The sequence below is a fragment of the Chaetodon trifascialis genome (assembly GCF_039877785.1).
Source record: "Chaetodon trifascialis isolate fChaTrf1 chromosome 24 unlocalized genomic scaffold, fChaTrf1.hap1 SUPER_24_unloc_1, whole genome shotgun sequence".
Classification (NCBI taxonomy): domain Eukaryota; kingdom Metazoa; phylum Chordata; class Actinopteri; order Chaetodontiformes; family Chaetodontidae; genus Chaetodon; species Chaetodon trifascialis.
Window position 1 is genome coordinate 1,861,714 of NW_027255838.1, and position 23,144 is coordinate 1,884,857.

A 23,144-nucleotide genomic window follows, 5' to 3' on the forward strand; every position below is an offset into this window, starting at 1 on the left:
GTAGAAAAGGAAAACTGTAATATTACAACACATCGTCTGTGAGCGGATCAAACAGTGATGTCCGACAATCAAATCCACAGAAAGCTGCTCCCCTTCGTGAATGATGATGAAATATTGCTGACATCAGCAGGTGGAGCAGAGAGAAGCTTCAATGGTTCACGCTTCACGCTTACATCCCACATTTCTTCTGAACAAAACTTGATTCATTTCTCAGGAAGTTTACAGATGAAAGGAACACATTGCAGATCACAAACACGACCAAAGAGACGCAGGAAAAGCTTAAATGTGGCAGAAGTTCAGCAGCTCGCACACATAATATCCAAGCCACAAAGATAACAACAAGTTGTCTCATCTCGATTCTGACACGGTGCCATCCACACAGCCGAGCCTGTCGGGGAAACCAGCATCTGGTCCAGCTTCTGATGGGTCTTGTTGCTCAGGCTGAGCTGGAAGCGTGATGACATAATGATAATGTGACTGCTCTTCTTGCTCCACAAACAGCAGATTTACGCACTTGATATGAGCAACAACTACCAACAACGATCCTGGAACAACAGATCAGACACATTCGTTTCTGTCGCTGTCATGGTGGATGTCTGATGCCAGCAGGTCAGTCATCCTCTGAATGTCTGCTGGTGGAAAACAAAAGAACCAGAATAAATCCAAATCATCATGAATGTACAAAAGTAAGTCCAGGTCCAGGTTGAAGGTTCAGGTCCAGGTTGAAGGTTCAGGTCCATGCTCCAGGTGGAGGAGTCTCAGTGTGTCTGCAGAGACTGTGTAGAAGGACAGAGCAGCAGCAGAGCAGTCTACATACACTGATGATACTCCGTCACATCCACAGGAACACTAACCCTAACACTGACACTGACAGTCATCTCCACTTGTTGGGATTCCTCTGTCAGTCACTGCTGGATGAAGCTCTCCTCTCCACTCGACCTCCCAGTAGCATGGCCCAGTCAGAGCCTCTCCACACACAAGCTGCTGCTGCTGCAGAAGCTTAAACCTCTCTGGATCATCAGGACACAGCTGATCGGCTCTTGGCCAATCACCTTTCTCATCGCTCCCATCTGATGAGAGAAGACAGAGAACAGAAGTCACAGAGACTCCTTCATCAGCTGGCAGTCAGTGATGCAGCACATCCAGTATAAAGAGCAGCAGGGACTTCAGTCCTGTTCAGACCACAAGTGGAGCGGCTGTGTAGCGTAGCCAGCTTCCTCTCAGCTCTCATGTTAACGTGTTGGAGTGAACACGCTGAGCTGGAAGCTCTCACACCTGCAGAGACTTTGGCCATCAAGTCTGTTCACTCTGCACATTTCACTCAAGCACACAGTGGAAATAAAGTGCAGAGAGTCCCTGAATGCATCATGACTGCACAAACACAGATATTCACTGTTCACTGGAATGATGGATTTACTGCTGTTAGGGTTTTATTGTATTTGAAATATTACAGGACAAATATGTAAATATAGAGTTGGTTCTAAAAAATACAGTATTTGGACAAAATGAATGACAATACTGGATCTGTGCTTTGATACTAACTGTGTTTAGTACAACACTGCTGAGACCAGCATGGACTGACTCCAACCCTCTACTGACCTCACAGTCTTCAGTCTACAGTCTGGACTCTTCATCAGATCATACAGAGGCTTCACTGCTGAATCCTGCAGCTTGTTGTCGCTCAGGTCCAGCTCTGTCAGATGGGAGGGGTTGGACTTCAGAGCTGAGGCCAGAGAAGCACAGCTGATCTCTGACAAACTGCAAAGAATCAACCTGAATAAAGAAAAAATGATGATGAAGATTAAAATCCATTTCTAATCCAATCAGATGTGTTCAGGTTGTAAATGTGGAGCTCAACATTACTCTGTCCTCATCATTGAGCTTCTCCACCTGTGTGTGTGTGTGTGTGTGTGTGTGTGTGTGTGTGTGTGTGTGTGTGTGTGTGTGTGTGTGTGTTGCGAAGGATCAATATCAATCAACAGCTAACAGTGGACATTTTCTACACTTCCTTTAACAAGCACAGATCTTTAGTGACTGCAGACTAAATTTACTTCAACAAACATGAAAACAAGAACAAAAGCTAATTTACAACTTTACTGATGTTATGGAAAAACAGAAATTAACTTCACTTGTTAAAAAGATGTGAGATTTACAACAGTAACAGAGAGTCAGTGAACTGACCTCAGAGTCTTCAGTCTACAGTCTGGACTCTCCAGTCCAGCAGACAGCAGCTTCACTCCTGAATCCCGCAGACTGTTGAAACTCAGGTCCAGCTCTGTCAGATGGGAGGGGTTGGACTTCAGAGCTGAGGCCAGAGAAGCACAGCTGATCTCTGTCAAACTGCAGAGAATCAACCTGAATAAAGAAAAAATGATGATTAAAATCCATTTCTAATCCAATCAGAAGTGTTCACATTGTAAATGTGAAGCTCAGCATTACTCTGTCCTCATCAATGAGCTTCTCCCTAAAATGAGTGATTTTGTCATTGTGTTATTGTGGATCATCATAATGTCAGCCTTCTACAGACATCATCCAAATGTCAGCACAACATTCATACACCTATTCATGTCAACACACATCAATTTTCTTCTATTTCTTCTCATTCAGAATAATCACAGTCATCTTATGAAACATGCTCAGACAGGTGTGTTGCCTTTCAGACACAATGTTGGACTTTTATTTTGATAGACTTTGACTTTGATCACTTCCTGTTAGTCACTGGAGGAAGTCAGCTCAATCTGTCCACATGCTCTTCTATATACACTCTAATCCACACTGTCCATGCTACAGAGGCAACGATGGACAGAAAGAATCTGATCGCTGCACTTTTAACTTCATGTTAACAATGTTATTTACGTGGAAAAGTCTTTGATTTGTTTGTCATTAAATGTTTGATTTCCAGATATTTACAGCAGGAAAAACACACGTTGCCAACAAAATGGTGATTGTGTCTCTTCTGTCTCACAGTTACAGTTTTCACTCTGTGTCACATGGTGTAAAGAGCCACAGGAAACAGGAAGTAAAGCTAACCACCACTCAAGTCATCATTCTACAAGTCAGAGTTGAGCTCCCACGCTGTGAAAAACAGCTGTTGTGATTTGTGCTCAGACAAACGCAGAAAACAAGAGAACTGAAAGAAACTTCAAATATCTGTGATGGATTTAAATTTGGTGGATATGGAGACAAGAGGGAAAAACATGAACTGACCTCAGAGTCTCCAGTCTACAGTTTGGACTCTCCAGTCCAGCAGACAGCAGCTTCACTCCTGAATCCTGCAGCTTGTTGTAGTTCAGGTCCAGCTCTGTCAGATGGGAGGGGTTGGACTTCAGAGCTGAGGCCACGACTTCACAGTGAGTCTCTGAGAGTTCACATTCTGAAAGTCTGTGATGACAGAGAAAATAAAAGTTAGAGAATAATAAAATCTGACAGTTTATTAATGTCACAAACAACATTAACATGAGCTGAACATGCTGTCGGTTGCTCAGCCTGAGCTGCTCAGCCATTGGTCACCAAAATCAATGAAGCTGATGAGGAAAAACATTCAATATATTGACTTTGAGCTGTTCTCAGGTCAGTTTGTGTCAGAGAGGATGAGATCAGGTGATCACTTCCTGTTTGATTGATGTTTTCCACAGCGTAGCAACATGCCTGCTGTAATAAGTACTAAAGATTGTATTACTACAGTTTTATTGTAGTAGTTTCATCAGGTGGAGTTCAGCTGGCTGAAGCTCATGTTTTGGAACAAAGACTAAACTGAGCTTGTTGATGATGGAGATCCCTCCACTCAACTCAACCTGCTAAGCTCTCCTTCACTGGCACAATCAACCTGGAGCTCGTCCAGGAGCTGACTGTGTCATGAGCTGCTGTCTGAGTGAGCAGTGGATCTCAGAGAGTTCCTTCTCTGATCTGTTCTCTGACTTCAGGAACTCTTGGATCTCCTGATGTACTGAGCGGTCGTTCATCTCTATCAGACAGTGGAAGATGTTGATGCTTCTGTCAGGAGAGATGTTTTCTCTGTTCATCTCCTTCAGGTTGTTGATGACTCTCTGGATGATCTCTGGACTTTTGTCTGTTTTACCCAGCAGACCTCCTAAGAGTCTCTGGTTGGACTCCAGAGAGAGGCCATGAAGGAAGCAAACAAACAGGTCCAGGTGACCATTTTCACTCTCAAGAGATTTCATCATGGCTCCCTTCAGGAAGACATCAAGGGTTGAATCAGTGTGTTTTTTCCCAGGAAAGCCTCCAGGACCTCTGAGTTCCTGTTGGTGTAACAGTGGAACATGTAGACTGCAGCCAGAAACTCCTGAATGCTCAGATGAACAAAGCAGTAGACTGTTTTCTGGTAGATCACACACTCTCTTTTGAAGATCTCTGTACAAACTCCTGAGTGCACCGAGGCCTCAGTCACATCAAGACCACACTGCTCCAGGTCCTCTTGGTAGAACATGATGTTTCCTTTCTCCAGATGTTCAAACGCCAGCCTCCCCAGCTTCACAAGAACTTTCCCATCAGCCTCCGTCAGCTCCTGTGGACTCGTCTCATGTCCCTCATCATACTTCTGCTTCTTCCTCTTTGTCTGGACCAGCAGGAAGTGTGAGTACATGTCAGTCAGGGTTTTGGGCAGCTCTCCTCTCTGGTCTGGAGTCAACATGTGCTCCAGAACTGCAGCAGTGATCCAGCAGAAGACTGGGATTTGACACATGATATGGAGGCTCCTGGAGGTCTTGATGTGTGAGATGATTCTGCTGGACAGATCTTCATCACTGAACCTCCTCTTGAAGTACTCCTCCTTCTGGGCGTCAGTGAAGCCTCGTACTTCTGTTACCCTATCAACACATTTAGGAGGAATCTGATTGGCTGCTGCAGGTCTGGAAGTTATCCAGACGAGAGCCGAGGGAAGCAGATTCCCCTCCATGAGGTTTGTCAGCAGCACGTTGACTGATGACTTCTGTGTGACGTCAGAAACAAGCTGACTGTTGGTGAAATCCAGTGAAAGTCTGCTTTCATCCAGGCCGTCAAAGATGAACAGAAGCTTCCAGACAGCCAGCTGCTCTGCTGTCACCTTCTGTAAGGTTGGATGGAAAAAATGGAGCAGCCTGAGAAGACTGTACTGCTCATCTTTGACCAGGTTCAGCTCCCTGAACGAAAGCAGAACCGCCACACTGACATCTTGGTTTTCCGAGCCCTCTGCCCAGTCCAGAGTGAACTTCTGCACTGAGAAGGTTTTTCCAACGCCAGCGACGCCGTTGGTCAGGACCACTCTGATGCGTCTCTGTTGGTCAGGTAAGATGTCCTGGACCTTGATTGGGGTCTCATGGAGGGTCTTCATCTTGGAAGTTGTCTCAAGCTGCCTCACCTCATGCTGGGTATTAAGCTCTTCACTCTGTCCCTCTGTGATGAAGAGCTCAGTGTAGATCCTGTTGAGGAGGGTTCCACTTCCTGTTTCATCACTTCCTTCAGTCACACGTTCACATCTCCTCCTCAGACTGATCTTATGTTCATCTAAAACCTCCTGAAGACCACCGTCCACTAAAAAAGAGAGAAAAGTGAGACAAAACAAAGACAATTTGACAATCTGCTGATTATTTTCATGATCAATAAAGAACAATAAAGAAGACAGAAAGAAGTGAAGGTTTATCAGTCCACTTTGGGTGAGCGTCACAAATTCTCCTTTGTCTCTCTCCTCTGACTGTCGCTGTGTTTGATTGACAGCAGAGGCGACAGGCTGAGCCTCAGCAGCTCTTCATCTGAACAGATCACTGTGGCTGTTCCTTCCTCCCAGCAAGACTTCAAACTGATCCACTGATCAAATGAAGAAACACACTGCGTTTCATACAGCTGCTTCACAATGAAAGCCTCCCACTGGTTTGCCAGTAAACTCCAAACCACAGACGTTCACTTAGATACAACATTTCTGACAGACACAATCAACAACGTTCATTTATTTGATTAACTGTGTTTTCTAAGTTGAGATTGCAAATATTTATCACTTTTCTAAGAAAAGGACATGAAATCATTGAACTCAGCAGCATATTGAAGCAACTCCCATCAGTCTCGTCTGGTCACCTTCTACTTGTTGATCCAGAAACATGTTTGTGTTTCACTGAAGCCTCTTTCACACTGGACAAAAACCCACTAACAGCTGCTAACATCTGGCTTTTGTCTTCAAAAGGTTCAATCAGCATTCATTCCTGCTTCAAATGTCTCTGCAGTAGTTTGGTGTATTTATGTATTTCCCGTAATTTACCACAGTCAGTCGCCAGTCACCCACGCTGTTGTTCACATCGTCCGCTGCGCTCTGCGACGGCCAATCAGCTTAACCCTCCGTCACTACGATGGATGCTGTTCAACAAAATCATGACTGTCTGCTGTTCTGGCTCCACAGAGGTGGAACGAGCTCCCACTGACAGCAGAAACTGTCGACATCTTCAGCCTGAAAACCAAAAAACTAAACGTGGCTTTTGAAGCAGTTCAGCGTATTTGATGAAGTTCATGTTCTCACATGTTTCTTGACATTTTTGGTTGGTGTGTTGAATGAACTGATTGTGAGTCTCCAAATAAATGTCATGAGTTGTAGAAGGTCACAGTTTGAAGATGAGTGGATGGACAGTCTTACTTACCACACTGGGGACACCAGGAGTCCCCTGATGAAGCAGACTGGTCCCAGTATGAAGTGGTGCACTGTCTGCAGAACCAGTGTCCACAGCTGGTAGAGACTGGATCCTTCAGGATGTCCTGACACAAAGCACAGCAGGACGGCGTCTCCTCCACACAAACATGACTCCTCTTCTTCTCTCTGTGAAGACATTTCTTTGTAACTTCAACCATTTGTTGCTTGTTGTTGAAAAATATCCAGATTTGTCCGACAGTCGAGCAGCTCAGACGCTCACAGAGAACAGTGAAAGTGTTCTTACTTTTCTGTTTGAATTCAGCCTTCAGACTGTCATGAAAATGATTGTTCCTTTGATTTCAACTCTCCTGCTTTCAGAAACATTCACAAACTGTCTGTCTGTCTGTCTGTCTGTCTGTCTGTCTGTCTGTCTGTCTGCCTGCCTGCCTGCCTGCCTGTCTGTCTGTCTGTCTGTCTGTCTGTCTGTCTGTCAGCCTGTCTGTCTGTCTGCCTGTCTGTCAGCCTGTCTGTCTGTCTGTCTGTCAGCCTGTCTGTCTGTCTGCCTGTCTGTCAGCCTGTCTGTCTGTCTGTCTGTCTGTCTGTCTGTCTGTCTGTCTGTCTGTCTGTCTGTCTGTCTGTCTGTCAGCCTGTCTGTCTGTCTGCCTGTCTGTCAGCCTGTCTGTCTGTCAGCCTGTCTGTCTGTCTGTCAGCCTGTCTGTCTGTCTGTCTGTCTGTCTGTCTGTCTGTCTGTCTGTCTGTCTGTCTGTCAGCCTGTCTGTCTGTCAGCCTGTCTGTCTGTCTGTCTGTCTGTCTGTCTGTCTGTCTGTCTGTCTGTCTGTCTGTCTGTCTGTCAGCCTGTCTGTCTGTCTGCCTGTCTGTCAGCCTGTCTGTCTGTCTGCCTGTCAGCCTGTCTGTCTGTCTGTCTGTCTGTCTGTCTGTCTGTCTGTCTGTCTGTCTGTCTGTCAGCCTGTCTGTCTGTCTGTCTGTCAGCCTGTCAGCCTGTCTGTCTGTCTGTCTGTCTGTCTGTCAGCCTGTCTGTCTGTCTGCCTGTCAGCCTGTCTGTCTGTCTGTCTGTCTGTCTGTCTGTCTGTCTGTCTGTCTGTCTGTCTGTCAGCCTGTCTGTCAGCCTGTCTGTCTGTCTGTCTGTCTGTCTGTCTGTCTGTCTGTCTGTCAGCCTGTCTGTCTGTCTGTCTGTCTGTCTGTCAGCCTGTCTGTCTGTCTGTCTGTCTGTCTGCAGTCTGTCATTAATACAAACTCAACGCTTCCTGCAGCGACTTCACAGTAAAATCCTTCCATCAAAGAGAGCTGATCATGTCCTTTACTGTTTCACACTCACTTTGGCAGCTTAACTTGGGTCAGTTCACTTTAAACTGACATTACAAGTCTTCCTTTCTCATGCACGGATCACTTTAACACAAGGACTGTCCACGGATGTTTGTTCTTCACCTTTACCAACAATATATGATGGAGAGAAGCTGAACTCAAAGGTTCACTTACTGATGACTCAAAGTGTTCATCAAGGTGAGCAAAGCTCTTCTACAAATGACTTTTTACCACATGATGGACAATTATGACACCAACTGATTCCAGATGCATCTGCTCACAACAGCTGATCTGACCAAGAGTCAAAGCAACAAAATGTTCTGAGGACAATTATGAGGAAGTTCATTTCACATGTGAAGCAGATTCTTTCACACTCTGAATCGTTTAAATGTTTACAGCAACTTCAACGTGAGGCCAAAAATGTCTGAACATCTTCTCCAAGTGGAAATGTTGAAATGGAGCTTCAAGAGTTTTGCTGAAGAAATAAAATCAGGTCGATCTCAGTTTGAAACACGATCTGCAGGAAGAGTTCTGCATCACCAACATGAATCTTGTAGCAGAGTATTTTGTCTTCATCCTCAATGCATCATCTTCCATCAGGTCAGTTTACAGTAAAAACAGGGTCTTACTTTGAGTCTGAGGGTCCAGGTTCATTACTGAGAGCTGGAGGACGATCTTTGGTCTGGTCACTCTTGAAAGACAGACAGCTGGACACTGGAGACTCTGCTCTGTCCTCCTCTTCCTCCACACAAACACTCATCTTCTGGTCTGAAGTCAGTCTGAGAGGTGAAACAGTGACACTGACGGTGAGCTCAGAACACAAGAAGCAACAAACAAGTGAGTTCAAGACACTGACAAGACTGAGAGAACAGGAAGTAACACACACACACTTGTTTTTGCTACATGGTGGGGACGTCCCTTGCAGCCTGACTAGAAGGTTACACGTGGGGACAGCACTTTTTAAATGAAATTAAGGGCTGGTTTTAACTCAGAAAGGCATCTTGATTTTTTTAAATCCTAAAAATCAACTGGGGTATCAAAATTTCTCAAATTTCTGAAGCTTAATTTTGTCAGGTTTTTCTATCCCGGTGGGGTCGTTTCTATTATGTCTTACCACAAACCACCACCAGGTGGCAACATAACAAATGTGTCTCTGGAGGATATATTTATGTACTTGCAGGCCTGTACAAGGTAAGCAATGGAGGGCAAGTTTTTAGAATCAATAAAGAGCTTTAGTTAAAATAGAACATTGTGTGTATATAGATTTTTTTAATGTTGCATTTGTATATTCACCATTAACTCTTGTATTTGTATACTGAATAATGAACTGTGCATACTGGACTCCAATCCCAAAAATATTTCCACTGAAGAAATTTCCTTCAAAATTATGTACTATGAATGTACAATATTTACATCAACTGCTTTCAACATTATTAATTCAATACTTGCAATAACTGCAAAACAGTACAGCAGTACAGTAGGCTATACAATACATAAACAAAGAACAAGCCAGCATAGACCTGAGCAGAAGACATGTCTATGAGTGGCGACCAGATTACGTGTCCTATTAACATGTTAACATGCAGCAAGTCACAAAACTGTTGATACCGAATGTGTCAGTAAAATGTTCACTGAAAATGTATCTGATCTTACAAAACAAAAACTGCTTGCATGAAATACATCATGATTAAACTTTACTTTACACACTGGCATTAAAAAGTTGTAAACGTTACCAGTAACCTGAGACAGAATGTGTTCATTAACATTTTACCTTGATCTTTCCAAACCTTAACCAAAGTGCTTTGTTTCCCAAACTGAACCACAGACGAGAGTCCAGATGTGACTAAATAAACAGAACTTACAGAGAACTGGCAAGATGTAGAATCAAAATCCTCCATCTGACGGCAGCTCAGTGTCCAAAGCTTACCTTCGTTTCACAGAGTCTCGCTTTGAAGCGTCAATGCGGTTTTTTTACATAAAACTTCACTCCCTGCCAGCTCCTCCCACTAAGTGCTGCTGGTGAAGACTTGATGCACTCGAGACACTGGGCTTTCCCAGGAACCTTCCCAGAGCTGATGTAGTCCATGAGTGTGTTCTCCACAGCCTGGACTTCTTCTTCAGTCCACTTCTTTCTCTTGATTTGTGATGACCCTGAACAAAATGAAACACAAGGCTATAATGACCACAGCTTTTGAGCGGAGCAGCAGTACACACAATACTAGATCTACTAGTAGAACAACATGGAGCAGAATACAACCAGCAATAGAAATACAGGTGGTAGAAGTATGACCAAAGATGAGGTTTACCAACACTTGCACAAGTATCAGTAGTAACAGTAGTAGTTGCATTAGTCAATCTTATTGCTAGGCTGTAAGGAGTAGTTGCTTGGAAGTTTCAATGTTTTTGCCATCATGTACCAGGTGGTTGCTTTAGTGTATCTATGTGTTTGCCTGGACACACAAAGGGGTTCAACTGAACAACACAGACCATACTGTCGTATCAAAATAATCATTTAAAATTAGAGCAAGTGTATGAAATGTCATGCTGTAAGAACAAATACAACTGTGTTACGTGCCTCTCATTTTGATTGCAGTCTTAAACACACTGGCTTTATTAGAATGATAACACTGATTTACAGACTGAGGCGTTGAGACTACTGATAAAACACTGGTGTTATTTTCAAAATCAGAGGTGCTGTCTCATGCCTCCATTCACCTGCTCGCTATCACCCTTGTAGTTTTCAGACACCAGAGGAGGCTGATCCATTCATAAGCCACTGAAGAAAACACAGCTTACCTTCAGTTGTGTGTGATTGGCCAGAGACCTCCCCGAGCAGTGGCATCTCTTCATCTGACCTACCTGTTACAATACATGAACAAAAATGGGGAGAAAGGACTATCAATATATGCAATCAATCAGTCTGTACCTTTTGTTGGTGCCCATAGAATAAACTTTTGTGTGGTATTTTAAGGGAGCTGCATTAGAGTAAAAGTAAAAGACATGCAAATAATAAAAGGCTTGCTGGACAGTATGTGTTCTCCTTACAAGTTAACATTTCCATAATCCTCACAGTCTTTCAAATTACTAGAAATATTTTTACCTCTGGTTGGATGTGGATCACTTTTTCGTCCAACTTCAGCAGCGAATTTATTTTTCACCCTTGATTTGGCTGTAAACACAAAGCTCTCTTTTAATAAATGAGTAGCTTCTTTACTTCTTTATTAGAGTGCTTGTTGAAGATAAAACATGATTATCAACAAAAATAGCATTTTCTAGTTTTACTATTATTCCCTCTCAATAGTTACCTACATACCTGATGATTGTGAAGATGAAGGTGAAGGTGAAGATGAATAAGAAGGCGCAACATCCTTCACAGTCATGTCATCCTCATCTTCAGTCTCTGAGGCATCGCTGTCCAGCGCCATCTTCTCTGGGAAACACAGCAACCACATAGATACAACTATTAGACAGCACATAAACCATTTCAAGAAAACAACAAAAGGGCAGAGAGAGGAGAAAAGCTGAACACATCCCTAAACCACTGGTCACTGTGTACATTTACTGTAAGTAAATCCTTCTTCTCTGTCCTATACTATGCTAGAGGTTAAACTGTCTTGGCTACTCTCCTCCAATGGGAGCTCCGGCCCATAATGCACCATATGCTGGTTGTAATGTCACATGGGAGAAATCAATCTACTGGTATTTTTTAAATTTTTAGCAATTGGTGAAATCCCTTTGGCAGCTGTGAAAACATTCTATGAAGGGAAACCCCTGTGTGTAAATACATTTATTTAGTTATGTAGCAGAACCGGCCTTTAACTGACCCCTTCTTTCCCTCCTTTTCTGGTGATAATCAAGGGAAATGGAGGTGTAAACCCGCCAACTGATTGAATTATAGACCGCCTGGTTTACCTATAATGCAATCTGATTTCGAAGAGAGACAGGATGTCTGGCTCAGTAAACTACTTTGCTAACACACTGAAGAAAGAGAGCCAAAAGGTCAACGCCTATCTCTAAACCAGGATGTCCCACTCTATGCTAATTACTTCCTTAATAGCCCGAGGACTCCATACAACAAGACTGCCTGAAGAGACAAATAGCAGGCCTCAGAGGAATCCACAAACATCAGCAAATGCTGATGGGTCGTAAACCGGACATCCATTGAAGCAACTAGTGACTCATGTTTGTGTGCTTTTTCCCAATACCCCAAGATAACCAGACTTTTATGTTAAACTTCACTTTTCATGTTTTCAACTTGCAGGATTCGGGGTACGCATAATATTGATGTTTTTCCCGTATCTCTGACCTGAAGTATGACCAAGTTGTGATTTTAACGGTTTTATAAAAGTTGTATGAACTGTCACCACAAGACTATACTGCCATCCAGAGTTTCCTAACCGTCAGATTGAATATGCTTGACTTGGTACATTTATCGATAAGTAACCGTAATTGTGATAATCATTTTTTTTTGACAAATATAATCTGCCTCTCTTTATTATTACCTTTATTTTTGTATTAGTTATTCATTGAGTTATTATGCCTGTTGGGATAAAATTGTACCATGGTTGTCATTTAATGTTGTCACCCAACCATAGAAAGTACCTAATGCCTGCTGTGAACAATATTGAAATGCCATCGAAATTTGTCATTGAAATTATATGTGATTGACCATAGTGAGAAGCAGATGAGCCCCTCGTATGATTCTTTGATTAGTTCAGCTCCATGAGGCGAGATTACACCGCGCGTCACAAAGAGTCTCACGTGATTCGATGGCCTGCCTTTCGACACGCCCCGGAGCGACCTTTAAAAACTGCGTGTAGTGCGCGTTTCAGGAGTAGATTAGTAGCCTTTTAGTAGAGTTTTAGTTTTTGTTTTTTTTGTTCCGTCTAAGTTTTTGTTAGTTAGTTAGTCTTGTTTTTTTTCACATCTAGTTACCCTCAGCTGAGTTCTTTTCTTTACCTTTGTCTTAAGTTTTGCACAGCCGTTTTGCTCCTTAAGTTTTCGTCTTCGAGCTACTCCAAGCCATTCCGAGTAGCGTAAATTATCTTCAGAAGACGTATTCTTATAATTTGCCGTAAACTTCAAAGTTAACTTCCTCTTTAGCCCAACGTTTTGTTTTGTTTTCATTAGTGAATTTAGGCAAGTAATACTAATTTTGTAGCCTTCTTCGACCGGCCATCGAAGAGACTCTTAATTTGTACTATCAGTCTAAAATAATCCGTCACGGACTCAACCGAACCAAACCCTGCGGCCAGCTGTTGATCCTTGGTCCGGTTCACAACCATCCGGAGCAGTCCATCATCTGTAACCGACCGCCGAACCAGTTCCAGAGACGCCCCGTTCCGCACCAGTTTGTCATCTTGGAGGTCTGGGCCTTCCACTAGACCACCAAGTAGATCGAGCCGCGGACGAACATCTGGAACGTCTTCGAGCCAGTTCGGAGCAGAGCACAACGGGACGCCAGCAACCAAGTAGGCACGCTAAGTGGGTTTGAATAAGAGTTGGTCCGTGAGGGTAAGATTAGGTCAATTCGTCCAAATTCTCTCCATTAATCGTTCTTTCCCTTAACTCCGCGTTCGCGTCCCCATTACTTCTTTTAGACTGCCTCTCACTATCGCCAATTTATTTACCCTTGTGTTGCCATAAGTTTCTTGTGTGTTCTGTCATATCACCTCCCATCTTCTGTCTTATTGTTCATGGTACATTACCCATTATCCACAATTCTGCTTAATAAATGATATTTTGATTTAAGTCCTGGTTAGACGGTGTCCTTTTGAACTGAATATTTACGATCCCTGTATCCAGAGTTTACACTTCAGGTTATCAGACTGGTTTACTGTTAGTTCATTCGTTAGTATTTATCAGCGTTATAGCAGTTAATTCCTGCAATCCTTCTTAGCTGAGGAAGGTGGTGCCCCGACATTTTATCAACGAATGCAACATCAAATTAAGGTAGTACACACTACAGTTATTTAGACAGGCTTGTTTTACCTTGTGGATCAATGTTGATCTCATCAAGATTCCTTCCTTTAAATTCAGACAGCTGTCCTTGTTCCAGGGCCATAAGAACTTTACTTATCTTTGCCAGCTGTAAGGTGCCTTCAGGCAGTCTATAATACTGACGATGCACTCTGATGTCATGGCCAAGGAAGTCAGCAAGGTCATCCATTTCATTGTCCTTTAAGGTGAGGACCTTGGACATAGTGGCCATGTGTTTTCTCAACTTAGTGGATGATAATGCTTGTGGGTGTTTTGCACCACAGGTTTGAGCAATCTGACGAATGACATCTGATCCCCTGAAGTGACTGAGTGCTTGTGGTTTCCCAAACATGAACTGATTCTCATCACACACGTCACAGTTCCGGCGAGTCTTCACAAGTAACTCCATCGATGCCAACATATCAGGGGTGAGGAGAATGGGGACCTTTCGTCCACGTTTGCCTTTGATCTCTTGAAGTGCTTACAAAGTTTCTTCTCAAGGTCAGACAGAGCAAGCTCGACATCTGGATGAGTCGATGAGGTATCTCTCAATGTAAAGGCAGTAAGAGACATCTTGGATACTTCTCCTTCTCTTCGGCGGTTAAAAAGGATAACCTCACAAAGCATTATTTTAGCAAGTTCTGCCCAGTGCTGCTTACTTGGTTCTTCCTGGAGTTTTGTTTGGCACTCCTTCCTTTGTACGTTGAGGTAATGGTGCATTTTTTTCACATCTTCAGTAAAGGGAAGAAGTTGTGGACTATTCCATTTTGCCTCACTCAAATTCCTGAGGGCCTGGGATGACACACACTCGCTCCATTTAGTGTCACAGATTTGTTTAAACCCCTTCACATTGCGAATGGCGTTCTTGTCACCTGAGATCACTGCTTCACATTCAACAATATTTGCTATCTTCTTGAGGTTGTGGCCTAACTTCAAGGCCAAAGATGGTGTTTTGTACGTGTTGGTTTCCTCATTCAAGCCTGCCACATTCTTCACTGCTTCTATGACATGAGGGAAATTAGCTGGTAGAAAGAAATCTGATAGATTCTTCAACTCTTCATTTTTCTTTCCTTGGAGAACAAGTCGCCCTGTCTCACGCATCTTTTGTCTGATATGCTCATATTTTGTGACATCATGTCCATGCTTATTGAAGAGGTGTTCCCCTAATTTCAGTATGTTTTTCTCTTTGCGGACAACATTTGTGACCTCATCTTCTTGCGTGTCAAGCACCAGTTTCCAAAATCGGGCATTCACACTGTCTGGAACTGGCTGAGCATGTGCACAAAGGACCTGGACCCTAGTTTTTCCTGGCTTTAAACCTTCAACTTTCTTGTGTAGGTGACATCTCTGCATGTGCCTCCAAAGTGATTTCCTCTTGAGGTAAGCCTCACAGTTCACACAGTGCATGTGATCACTGGGTTTTACAGGTGCACTGGATTGTTGACGGGGTATCACCATTCCTTTTCCTTCTTTGATCACCTTATTATTATGGGCACGGTTGCCTCTGTTTCTCAATAAACTCAACTGTATTCTTCGCTCTTTAGAACCTTTTGGAAATGCAATTGCTCTTGCCACTTCTGGTTTGTCTTGGTGTTTTGACTCCAAATGGCGCGCCATTTTGCTGAAAGGCTTAGAGCAAAACACACAGTAGAACTTCTTGTTGTAAAGTCTGCCGCCATGTTTTTTCTTCTTTAACATCATGACGGTCACATCAGAACTATCAGATGAAGAGGACTCTCCGGCATCACTTGCATTCAGGGAAGTGGAACATGTCTTACATCTTCTCTTGCGTGGCTGAACTTCCTGAGAATCAGCTGAAAGTGTTTTCTTTACCTTTTTCTTTTTACACTTGGGCTGTTCGACATCTGCTGAACTGTCACTTTCTGTTTCTTTTGCAGATGGAGGAACATACTCATCCTCGCTGATCTCAGAACTTGATAGAGATTCTTCTGCTCTGTATCCAAGCATTCGTCTGTTAAGCTGATAAAAAAAGAAGCTAGGAGTTAGATTGTGGTATTTTGTCAAATCACAAATCAAACATAATAAAATCCAAAATGTGGATTTACTTTGCCTTCATTTCACTAACAGATGCCATCATGCTTGTGTTAGCATGTTAAGTTTTACAGATAAACTTACAATCACACTGTCGGTTCTTGTGAGCTCCGGTACACTCGTGTTCTTGTCAACATCAGTTGTAATGGAGGAAAGGATAATGGTACTGCCACTGTCACTGGACCATTGGTGGACTTTCTGAAAAACAATCATCATAAAATCAAGACAAAACAATAGATTAGAATGTTGTACAGTAGGTCGTTGAGTGTCTAAAACAGTGGTTCCCAACCTTTCTTCCTTGAAGCCCCCCTTGCCTGTGTCCAAGACAAGCCAGGCCCCCCACCCCCAACTCCTACCCGCATACACTTACTAAAAGAATAAAGTCAGAGGTAATAAATAGCTTAATGAATTAAATGTGGACCAAAAATATGTTTTGATTTGGATTATACAGAGTTTTGATTATCCAATTGGGTGTGTTATTGGGATTTTATAAATTTAATGTGCACAAAAATAATTTTGATAACCTCACAACCTCAGTGGGACAAAACTGTGCAGACCACATGTTGGGAACCAATTCAATTTCAATTTTCAATTCAGTTTTATTTGTATAGCGCCAAATCACAACAGAAGTTGTCTCAGGACACTTTCCATATAGAGCTGGTACAGGCCGAGCTCTTTTATCTACAAAGAAACCAACAATTCCCCCATGAGCAAGCACTTGGCGACAGTGGCGAGGAAAAACTTCCACCACTGGTCTAAAATACATACAAAAGCAAAGTACTCTATCTTTTATTTTACTGCCGCAACCAATTCCAAATAAAAATCTATTTATAATCAGTCTCTCTCTACTGAGTACCAAACTGATCCATTACTTTGACTAAGCGGTGCCAACTTACAACATTAGTTTAAGGTCATGACTTCTGTGTGTCATTATGTGTCATTGTTTCACTATAGTAAAAGTAATACAATGCCCCCCAAAAATTAAGCCATCTGCATACTATATTTATAGAATAGATAATTCTCTCTGGAAATTGCATTAGTTTCATGCTGTTTCCCCACTGACAGATGCTCACAGACCTACCTGATGAGCCCTGTGTTACTTTTAAAACTTTTACTCATTTGCAGAGAGAGAAACACATGTCACCATTAGGTTAACATCTCGCGCTGCAACACCGCTTGTAGTCGGCTGTATCAGCGGAGCAGAGCATGATAGGAGCAGATGGGAAGATGAGCAGTGTCAGTTGTCAGTTAGCAGTAAATGTATAGTGCAGGTTACAGTTTGTCGGCAAATAAAATCTGGAAGGTTAACACCTCCATTGCTTAATGTCTGGGCAGTTTAACTCACTATGACAACTAGAGAAGACTTGGCCTTCATTGAGGGACTACAATCTGCAATGGAAAAAAAAGTACTCTGTACCCGAGGCGAGTAGAGGCAAGTAGAGTAGAACTTAGTAGTACCATTCGTGGATATATGGTATTACTGCAGTGTCTGACCTTGTCAACATCAGGTGGTGTGGGGTCAAGGACGCTCATCTCGCTGTCACTGGAGGACCGGTGAACTTCCTGAAAAATAAACAAAGAAAATCAGTTTTTAACAATGAAAATAAGAATGAATGAAATGAAAACATCTTTTTTTGTGAGTTGTTGAGTTGGCTCACAACAGTCGCTCTAACAATATCACTGTTTCCCTCCAATTCAAATATGCTGAGTGAACAAAACATATCAACTTCAACTATAAAAAAGAGAATGATTTATTTCTGCTAGAAATGACTTGTTTCATTTTGCTGATTGTTTTACAAAGTTGCAGCTGGAGCAATACTTAGTACTGATGAACAGAATGTTTACTAATGAGACAGAAGCACATGGTGACTGGGACACCTCTCTCTCATGGTGTAATATTTTCAAAGACATACCCTCATCTTCAAACAGTTTGATGTGATCGTTTGCAAAATAAAATAAAATCTAAATAAATGTGAAGCATGCCTCAGAGGCATACTGTCACACAGTGTTTCTATTGCACAGAAAGATGATGGCATACCCTACCTCTCTCTTCTGTTCAGTGTCAAAGCCATCTGTCACATCAGGCACTGCAAATCAATTACAGAAGATGTCTGATTTCCTCCTAAAATCACTGCACATTATTGAGGGGAATGAAACTTAATTTCAATATTGAGGGAGACATAGGACTATCAGTGAGCCACTGATGGACTGACCTCCCATGCACATGCATGAACTTCTCCTGGAGGAAGGGCGTTACAAGAGAGAAACAGGAAGCATTTGGATATTCATTTTGGTTGTGCACTTAAAAAAAAAAAACTTCCAAAAAAACCTTACTACAAACCTCATTATACTATCATCTCATTGCGTCCCCCCTTTCTCACCTGTACATCCAAAGCTGTCACCAGTGAATGTAAATCCTGGGCCATCCTCCTGTCAACACAAGTGACACAGTCAAACTTCATATCACATGACACTGTACTGACTTCATATGTTTCATAGTGTTTCCCAGATGTGGAACTTTTAATGTGAAGATGAAGATCATATTATCACCACCACCATCTCGTTGTCGCTGTTTACATCCATCCAGGTGCAATTTCAAAAAATGCTCTACTTTATATGTATATGAATAATCACTGTATATATTGTTCATTTAATTATCTGTATATTTTATGTGACATGAAGGAGCTACAAACTTCCATTGCTTTGTACAACCCTGTGTTGTATAATGACCATTAACCTCTTCAATACGAGGCCTATATTGTCCACCTCTCATTCAAAATTGAACACAGTAGAGATCTTTAATTTTTATTTCAGCCTAAAAAAACCCCTTATTTTGAGTGAAAACCACTTTTAAATCATGTGCTAGCAGCCAAATTCATCTATGAATTAGTAAAGTAATATCTGATGAGTAACTGTGCAAAAATCTGAGCAGAGTACCGTTATCCCTCATAAAAGGACAAAATGCAAATAAAACAGTAAAATAACACCTCGGGCTGCTCAGCAGAGTCCTCTGTGAGGGCTCTGCCGATTCACGTGTAAATGAGGCGGAGACGTGAAACTAACTGCGAAGTTACGGCAGTCAGTGGCAGCGGCGCCGTACACTATTTTCCTGTTTTCATTACATGCCCATATAATTTCTTGGGGTAGAGGCTTCTCCCCGTCATTCTGGTATGCTGCAAGTTAGGACTGGTACTTCCCACCGTGAGCATTGACCGTCTGAACTGCCAACATCTCATGCTTCCCCCTGTATAGGGGGCACTCGTATTAATACCTTGATATCAACACATTACACTGGCATGTCCGAAGCGTGACGCACAGAGACGTCGCGAGCTTTAAACTGAAATAAATTACATTTTGTAGATAAATTGTTGTTGTAATATTCCGGTCGCCTGGCTTCAAATCTGGTTTACCTGATATCTGAATGTGCAGGTCGCTAATTAGTTGAAACTCGGTTACCATCCTTGCTAGCAAAGTGTTAGCTAACATTAGCATTAGCTCCAGCGCATTGCAACACGGCTCTTTTCATGTTTCGAAACGCGTGCAAACATTAAGCAGCTAAACTTAACGGCATAATATTATATTGTGAGCCTAGTAAGTTACAATAAGTAAAACTTACCATTTTCTTCAGGTTCCACTAACGCTATCTCCGCTTTGCTGCATGTGCAGACGGTCTGTCGTCGGGAGCGGGTGTGTCGTGTGCAGCATAAAAGGAGCGCTGGGTTTATTCAGCAGTACTGCCCGGAGTAACTCCGCACATAGTTTTAAAGAACACACCGAGAGACTGACGGGCCATGCGTGCATTAAAACAAACCACGTTCACAGAGCAGAGTGCACAATTTGGCGCGGGGCTGAGACAGACAGGAGGGTGGGGGATGGGCATGGTCCAGGTGGGGACAGTAAATGTCAGGTTGTGTGTAACACATCAGTCATCACTGAGACTGGCTGGAAGGACTGCATGTTCTGTAAAAACGACATTACTCACTTGAAATTTAAATTGAAAATGAAATGAAAAAAATAAACTGTGAATTCTATTATTAGTATTAATCATTTATATATTTAAATTTTTTTTATTTCTACACTTTTTATTAGATTTTTAAAGGAGAGAAAGCATGAATGTAGGAGATGTTTTTAATTTCACTGATCAATCTAACTAGCATGAACTAACAAGGTGACAGACAACCCCAGGCCTGAGAGTTTCCTCTTGCTCAGAGACGGTGTGGGTGGGGAGGCATGGTCACGGTGGGGACTTTATAATTCAGGATCTGGGTAACATCACAGATGTGCACCAGCGAGGACCAACAACAGAAAAAAGGGGGGATTGTTTAAAACCATTCTGGCACAAAACGGCTTTATCAGTTCAAAGTACATCAATGAATGGTTAATTCAGGTAACAAAATATTATAAAATGATTGAATTAATTGGAGTTACGATGAATAAATAAATGATGATCAGTGAATGATGAAATGATGTTATCCCCCGTTTGATAACTACGAGCTGTGTTTGTCTAGCCTGCATATGTGCGTATAGATACATACGTGCTGTATGACTTTAGTGATTTGTGTATGTTGCCCCTCATTCTCAGGGTTTGTGTCCATCGTGTCAGAGTAACTGCAATGATCCGGCCTGTTGTCATTAACATTTAGCATCACTGAAGTCAACCTGCTACTAGCTTGAGAGTTAAAGTCCATCAGACCTCAGGCAGCTGCTGTGGACTGGTCCATAATGGCATTATATTCTGGTTTAGACCCATTTCATTCAGGAGGCCCAGGTCCACCTCAACCACATGCTGTTAGTCAAGTCAAGTCAAATTTATTGTCAATGCTGCTATATGTACAGGACATAAACAGAATTGAAATATCGTTTCCCTCAAATCCCTGGTGCAAACAGCAATAAACATGAAATATAAAATGTAATATAAAATATAAAATAAATATATCCAAGTTAAAAAGCATTAGCATTTCCTTCATACGCTGGCTCTTCTAGCTACTCTGCTAACAGGACTACCAGTGCTTCTATGAAGTGATGACCAGTTCTCTGTTATGGCCTCTTGCTCTTCCTGGTGTGATGCTTTTAACTGAAGAGCTAATGTTAGCACATGCTTGTGTCAACACAATCATCAGGGCGTTAGCTGTGGTTTTAGCAACTGATCATTGCCCTGCTATTTCCCTAACAGCACGTGTTGATGCTGGATCAATAGTCAACAGCATCTCCTTATCACATAATGAGCGCCCTCCATCGGCTCTGTTTGCCTCACTGGGCCCTGCTGAAGGAACCTTTATCACTCTCTGACAGCTCACAGTGCCATGCCCTCTTCATGATCAAATGCTCAAAACCAGATCTCACCATTCCAGTTCAGTGGGCCACTATTTCCAGACCCATTCTCCCCTCTGTCCTTTCTGATAACCCCCTATGAGCCTGGGTGCCCTCTTAGATCTGTTGATGGTGGCCCTCCGGTCGTTCTCAGAGCCCAGCTGCTGTTAAGGGTTATTGAACTTTTGCAGTCTGGGCCCCCACACTCTGAAATAACCTGTTGAGATTAGGCTTGTTAGGTCACTGCTTTTAAATCCCCTCATCTCTTTTTTGAGAAGGCTTTTATCTCTGTGTATACTTTATTTTTTCTGTTACCTCAATTAGCTGTTACCTCCTTTAGCCAAACGCATGGCAGGACTCTACTGTCCATCAGCTGCTGACAGCTATCAGCAAACTAGCTCTCCTCCTGCCGACTTCAACACAGATTTGTTGTTCACAAAGTAGCTGCTAAATACGAGAAAAGACTGAACTGTGTAGTACTGAAATGTGGAGTTAGACCCAGATGTAGTCTAGTTTATTGTAGAGGGTATACTGTACTGTACTGTACTGTACATATAATTAGCTTATAATTAATAATGTTGCAATCAATGATTAACTAATAATACAAACCACCAAAGTATTAGCCTTGTTAGCCACAAGGTGTGCAAAATGTTCTATTAAAATCAATAACAGCTACATTCACTTTTTGTTGTCAAAGTACCTCAGCAATGTTCAGTGCAGAACTGGAGTAAATGTATCTGCTTACTTTAATCTCTGACTGAAGTTTGGTAAACTGGTGTAAACTCCAAAAGTACTTTTACCTTCAAACTGTACTCAACTGAAGTACTTCAGTACATTTATTTACTGCGAACTTGTAGCGTTGTCACATTAAACTGCTGTTCACTCTTTAACGCTTCATGTTCCTCTGAACAGAAACTCTCAGTCCTGCTGTGTATTTAGCTCCATTAGCTGTTAGATTTATTAGGTCTATTAGCTCTGTTAGCTGTCAGCTCTATTAGCTCTTTTTGCTGTTAGTCCCATTAGCTGTTAGCTTTATTAGCTCTGTTAGCTCTGTTACCTCTATTAGCTGTTAACTCCTTTAGCCAAACACATGGCAGGACTCTACTGTCCATCAGCTGCTGACAGCTAACAGCAAACTAGCTCTCCTCCTGCCGATTTCAACACAGATTTGTTGTTCACAAAGTAGCTGCTGAAAACGTGAAAAGACTGAACTATGTAGTACTGAAATGTGGAGTTAGACCCAGAGATGTAGTCTAGTTTCGAAGAAGAAGACATCCTTTATTTGTCACAATCAACACAACATGCAGAGTTGGGGGGGAAACTGCACACGCCATGCATGTGTGAAATTCTTTCTCTGCTTTTAACTAGGGCTGTCAGTTTAATGCGTTAATTAGATTAATTAATTACGCTGCAAATTAACGCGCTATAAAAATTAACGCAATTAATCATGAGTGGCAAGTCAATGCGCAAGCATTTTAGATTTGGCACTTTGAGTGACCCGTAGGCTGCATCCTACCTGCGCTACTAGTCAAAAGCAGGGTGACAACAGACGTGGATGCGACAGCGGAGAGCGAGGCAAGCCTACTTGGACCTTTGAACGGCAAGTTTATTTATTAAAAGAACAAAGACGGGACTATTAACAAGAATGCAGTGATTTGTACCTTGTGTAAAAAAGAATTTTCCTATCACCGTAGCAGCTCCAGCCTGAATTATCATTTAAACACTACATGTAAACATGTAGTTGCTGCTAGTGCCGCTAGTGCTACCGTGAGCTCACCTAACCCTTTAGCAGATATGAGATTAAAATGCGATTAATTAGATTAATTAATTACAAATCCTGTAATTAATTAGATTAATTTTTTTAATCGCC

The 23,144-nt window shown here is 42.3% G+C and overlaps 1 pseudogene; it reads right to left on the reverse strand.

Moving 5' to 3' along the window:
• Positions 1-939: 939 nt before the first annotated feature.
• On the reverse strand, positions 940-8,693 carry LOC139328102 (protein NLRC3-like; annotated as a pseudogene).
• Positions 8,694-23,144: the final 14,451 nt, after the last annotated feature.